Source organism: Physeter macrocephalus, chromosome 10, assembly GCF_002837175.3.
Source record: "Physeter macrocephalus isolate SW-GA chromosome 10, ASM283717v5, whole genome shotgun sequence".
NCBI classification, from domain to species: Eukaryota; Metazoa; Chordata; class Mammalia; order Artiodactyla; family Physeteridae; genus Physeter; species Physeter macrocephalus.
Genome location: NC_041223.1, coordinates 86,086,858 through 86,092,592, shown reverse-complemented (window position 1 = coordinate 86,092,592; position 5,735 = coordinate 86,086,858). Strand labels below are relative to the sequence as shown.

General features: G+C 41.9%; 1 protein-coding gene across 1 annotated transcript in view; it reads left to right on the top strand.

Moving 5' to 3' along the window:
• The window catches only part of IMPG1 (interphotoreceptor matrix proteoglycan 1), a 96,326-nt gene that overhangs the window by 42,902 nt on the left and 47,689 nt on the right, over positions 1 to 5,735 (top strand). The gene's annotated exons all lie outside the window — the stretch shown is intronic.

The window sequence follows — 5,735 nt, the reverse complement described above, 5'->3', positions numbered from 1 at the left end:
CCTGCCGATGCAGGGGACACGGGTTCGCGCCCCGGTCCGGGAGGATCCCACATGCCGCGGAGCGGCTGGGCCCGTGAGGCATGGCCGCTGAGCCTGCGCGTCCGGAGCCTGTGCTCCGCAACGGGAGGGGCCACAACAGTGAGAGGCCCGCGTACCGCAAAAAAAAAAAAGATGACAACATCCTCTTTGAGGAATCCATCTATGACGCTGTCTCAAAGACCAGTGATAAAGTCATCCTCCACCCAGGAGAAGGTTGGGTCCCACCACTGTTTCCAACAGAAGAGCTGTCCACTGAACCACCTTCTTCTAAAGAGGTGGTCACCCTCAGCTCTCATCCCCAGTCCCACAGAGAGCACTGACAGCCCTTTCGTGACGGATCTGGTGAAAGAAGCTGAAACCAAAGCAGCACCAACCGCTGGCCACCCAGAACAGCCATCTCAACGGGGCTTCAAACCTGAGAGGCTGTCAGGACAAGGTAGGTCCTAAGGCCCACGTCCATGACAAGGGGCTATGGCGACAGAGGATTGGGCTCTTACAATCAGTGTTTGTATTCCTATTCGCCATATACAGGCTGACCCCGGATACTGTCTGTTCTGCTATGTGTGTTTCTTTAGTGCCCATTAGCACATGTGTAATTGGTCAATAAGGATGTCAGTAAACATTGAAATCCTCCTAGTTCACTTTTTTTTTACTTTTTAATTAATTAACTTATTTTTTTAATTGATGTATAGTTGATTTGCAATGTTGTGTTAATTTCTGCTGTACAGCAAAGTGATTCAGTTATACATATATATATACTTTCTTTCTCGTATTCTTTTCCATTATGGTTTATCACAGGATATTGAATATAGTTTCCTGTGCTATACAGTAGGACCTTGTTGTTTATCCATTCTATATATACTAGTTTGCATCTGCTAACCCCAAACTCCCAATCCATCCCTCCCTGAACCCCCTCTCCCTTGGCAACCACAAGTCTGTTCTCTCTATCTGTCAGTCCATTTCTGTTTCATAGATAGTTTCATTTGTGTCATATTTTAGATACCACATATAAGTGATATCATATATTTGTCTTTCTCTGTCTGACTTACTTCACTTAGTATGATAATCTCTAAGTCCATCCATGTTGCTGCAAATGGCATTACTTCATTCTTTTTTATGGCTGAGTGGTATTCCATTGTGTATATATACCACATTTTCTTTATCCATTCATCTGTCGATGGACATTTAGGTTGTTTCCATGTCTTGGCTATTGTGAACAGTGCTGCTATGAACATAGGGGTAGATGTATCTTTTCGAATTATAGCTTTGTCTGGATATATATCCAGGAGTGGGATTGCTGGATCATTTGGTAATTCTATTTTTAGTTTTTTGGGGTTCCTGGTTCACTTCTGAATTTTCAAAAATATTTAGTTTTGAGGCAATAGGGTCAAACTTTCTCACAGTTAAAGAGGAAATCTTTATCAATATATGAAGACCTTATAAAAAAGGCAAATATTCTGCAGAAGAGTCTTTTTTTAGTGCAAGAAGTAGTGGATATAGTGGCTTTAGGAACCTCTGTGCCTCCCACTTTATACAGCTCCCTGGTGAAACTATAAGTAAAAATGTCTTTAAGGAAGCATGAACCCCAGGATATAAGGCTGATAAGGATGCTCTGTGATTCTAAGTGCAAATGCCAGGGAAGAGTTTTTGTGACTGATATTTTTAATAGAATTGTTTCTGTTTTAGTTAGGGCTCTTTACAAAATTCTATGGGTTTTGGTGGTCTACCTCTTTCCTATTTTCCTCATAAACCTTGTGTGAAATTAGTATGCAATTTTACTGGGTACAAGGTTTTTCACAAAAACATATATGGCATGATAGCAGAACCACCTATACAGATTATATTTGGTTTACATGATTACCAGTGACTAAATATTAACCGCATGATACAGTTATCTACTTCTGCATTACAAATCACCCTTAAAGCTAGTGCCTTAAAACAACAATCACTTATTTTGCCCATAAATCTGAAATTTAGACAGGGGTCAGTAGGGACAGCTCTTCTCTGCCCCATGTTGTGACAACTAGAGCGTCTCAACTAGTGTTGAAGATCTTTTTTCAAGAGGGCTCACTCACACAGCTGACAAATCAGTGGTCAGCCGGAGCTGTTGGCTGGAGGCCTCATTTCTCCACTGTGTAGCCTCTCTGAGGGGCTGCTTGAGCTTCCTCTCAGCATGGCAGCTGGGTTCAAGGAGTCATTATCACAAGAGAAAAAAGTGGAAGGCTCCAATCTCCTCAGGGCCCAGAAACAGTGTCACTTCCTCACATACTAATGGTTAGGCAGCCATAGCGTCCATCTTGATTAAAGAGGAGGGCGCATAGACCCTATCTCTTGACGGAAGAAGTAGCAAAGCATTTATGGCCATTGAGAATCAACCACAATTCACAACAACCACTATTTTGACTTTTAAATCACTTAAAAGTTGGTTGGATAAAACAGACCACCTTTTGGTGACATGAATGACATTAAATGCTCACTGGATTCCTTTCCTTCACTATGATATCAAAAAAACTTATTATAAGATCAGCATTTGGGGTATATTAATAAAAATGATAGTATATCTATGATGAAAGCATTATTGTATTTTCAAAATTGCTTTACTGTTTTCATTTTATGTACACATTCTTTCCATTCACGAATATACCATAGAACACTAAAGCTGGAAGGACTCTTAGACATACTCTAGTTAAGCTGTATGTTTCACAGGCAAGAAAACCAAGGCTAGAGATGGGAAGTGCCTTGCTCAAGGTCACACCATGTAGCTGGTGGCAAAGCCAGGACCATCATTCAAGTTTCTTCCACCTATTACACTATGTTTGGCTTAGTAGCCCCATCATTTTAAAAAATATATATTGCCCCAAACTTGTTTGCTCTCAACCCACAGCCTCTTCTTTCTCTATTTCACTACATGGTCATTTTTTTTTTAATAGTCTAGCCTTCTGAGTCTTCACAATCTCACCTCCTAATCACCACAGTTTTCACAAGGTTTCACACGTTACAGGGACACAATTTTCACAAAAATCACAGATCTTTTTTCAATTTAGCAGCCTCATTTCCATCTTTATTTTACTACACTGCTGGCGCAGGGCTCCTATTGACGCCCCCTTCTTTACACTCCTTCATTTAGCTTCCTCAAGATGAGTCATTCTTGGTTCTTAGGTTTTTAAAAATAATTTGTTTATGAAAATCCTGCCTCATTCCCCAAAAATGGTGATGAGGGTTTACAGACTTGTGTGAAGTACAATAAGATTTTATTTTAAAGAACTGAAAGAAAAATGGAAGAAAAGATGAAACAAAGATAGGTCGGATGACTCTTGGAGTAATGAAAATGTTTGGGAACTAGATAGAGGTGGTGGTTACACAACGCTGTGAATTTTCCTAACACAATTACTGAATCATTCACTTCTTTTTAGGTCATCAGATGTTTATAACTAATAAATAATTTTAGAAAAACAGAATTAAGGCAATATTGAACTGAATATTGCCATCACTCCTTATTTATATTTGGCATTTTACAATTTAAACCATTCACTTTAAAAAGTCTAATTTTATGTTATGTTTCACCGTAATAATATTTTTTTTAAAATCAAATGACTCCATACGGAAAATTGTTTAGAAAGTAAACATCAGAAAGTTCTTTGTTTGCTTTAGGTGGTTCATGAATTTGTCTTTGAGCTTCTCAGCAGACTGTGCAGTGAGAACAAAGGCAATTTGTCACATAATTTGGAATCTGCATGCTTAGAGCATGGTAATTGCTTAGGAGAAAAAAAATGTCTCCTATGAGTCCTCCTAAGAAAGAGCATCTGGGTTACGGAGAACCACGTTCTGTCTGCCTCAGCCTCCCTACAGCATAAACTCGGTGTCAGGTGTTTCCTAGAAGGCCCTCCCTGGAGACGCATAACGAATGCCTGAACCCAGTTCATTACAGTGGTTCCTCGAGGGACAGGCGCTGACCGTCTGCATTAAGTCAGGGATTGATTTTAGAGTATCCAGAGGAATGACTATGCTGCATAACCTTCAGCCAATGCCCCATAAATAAAAATTACACTCATAACTGAGCTTTTGATTAGTATTGACCAAGAAGCACTATATTTGTTGGCCTGGGCTTAGACAGCAAATATGCTATGTTGCCAATGAAAGGCAGATCCATACGTTTTCGTAATCAGCCCAACCAGGGATAGAAAGGACATATCTCAATGACCAATGAAGACCCCAACTAGGAAACATCCCTGATAAAAAGGCACGCCACTCATATATGTAGAAAGGGGAAGGAAAACAAAGAGCAGCTCTAGGCAGGACCAAGGCTTCCCTCCCTCATAAAATTCTGGGTCTCTCCGCAGCACAGGTAGATGACGACCAGGACTCCAAAGCTCTGCACCTTGGCATCACTGAGATAATTGTAGCCTGGAAAATTTTTAAGGTTAGTGTCACCAAAGGCCCACTAAGCCATTAAAATCTCAGTCAAGTACTCATAGAAATCTCTCAGCTTAAGTAGTCTAATGTAGTGGTTAATCCCCTGAGATAAAGTACCTGCAAACTGTGCCTCTAGAACACTAAATGAACTGGTGTCTATCTGGTCTCGAATTCTGAGGTCTTCTATTTTTATTTTTTTAGGTTAGTTGATCCCATTCTTTCTTGCAGAGCCAGTTATCTGTTAAGATTATTCCTATTTCACAGAAATGAGTCATAAACCTATAGGATAACCTCAACATTCTGTTCTCCACGTAACATGCATCCAACTCGTTCAAAAGTAGTATCATAGGGCTTCCCTGGTGGCGCAGTGGTTGAGAGCCCGCCTGCCGATGCAGGGGACACGGGTTCGCGCCCCGGTCCGGGAGGATCCCACGTGCCGCGGAGCAGCTGGGCCCGTGAGCCGTGGCCGCTGGGCCTGCGCGTCCGGAGCCTGTGCTCCGCAACGGGAGAGGCCGCAACAGTGAGAGGCCTGCGTACCGCAAAACAAAACAAAACAAAACTCATGCACTGAGCACAGTGTCTGGCACATGTTTGGGGGTCATAACTATTTGTTACTGTTGTCAACTTTATTGGGTCCATCAGTGTTTCTGGTGTCAGACGGTAAACTCCTGGGGGATATACCTCTCTGTGTATCGGTCCTCATGCATCCAGAGACAGCCTCACATGAAAGGTGATATTCCTCATTGGTAAATACTTTTGTCAAAATGAGAGTGCTAAACAACTTTAATTAGCTCCACCTCATGGGATGTATTAATACCACAAGGATTCATGTGGAGGCATGAAGTGGAGGAAATATGCAATAAGCCACTCTCCCAGCCAAAACATTTTACTTCCTAACTCTCAACCAGAAAAGCCTGGCCAAGATGTTACTTAATTTGCTCCACTTCAAGATGAAAAGATAATAATTAAGACTTGGAAAGATTTGTAAGAAAAACTCAGCTGAACTTTACACCACTAAGGTCAACATGTTTGCCTCTCCCTCCCTGTATTTCTAAATTGAGGACCAAACAGTAAATTTTCCCAGCAGGAATATGCCACTTATAAAAATAGTTCAGGGCGTCCCTGGTGGCACAGTGGTGCCCCTGCCAATGCAGGGGACATGGGTTCGAGCCCTGGTCTGGGAAGATCCCACATGCCGCGGAGCAACTAGGCCCGTGAGCCACAACTACTGAGCCTGCGCGTCTGGAGCCTGTGCTCCGCAACAAGAGGCCGCGATAGTGAGA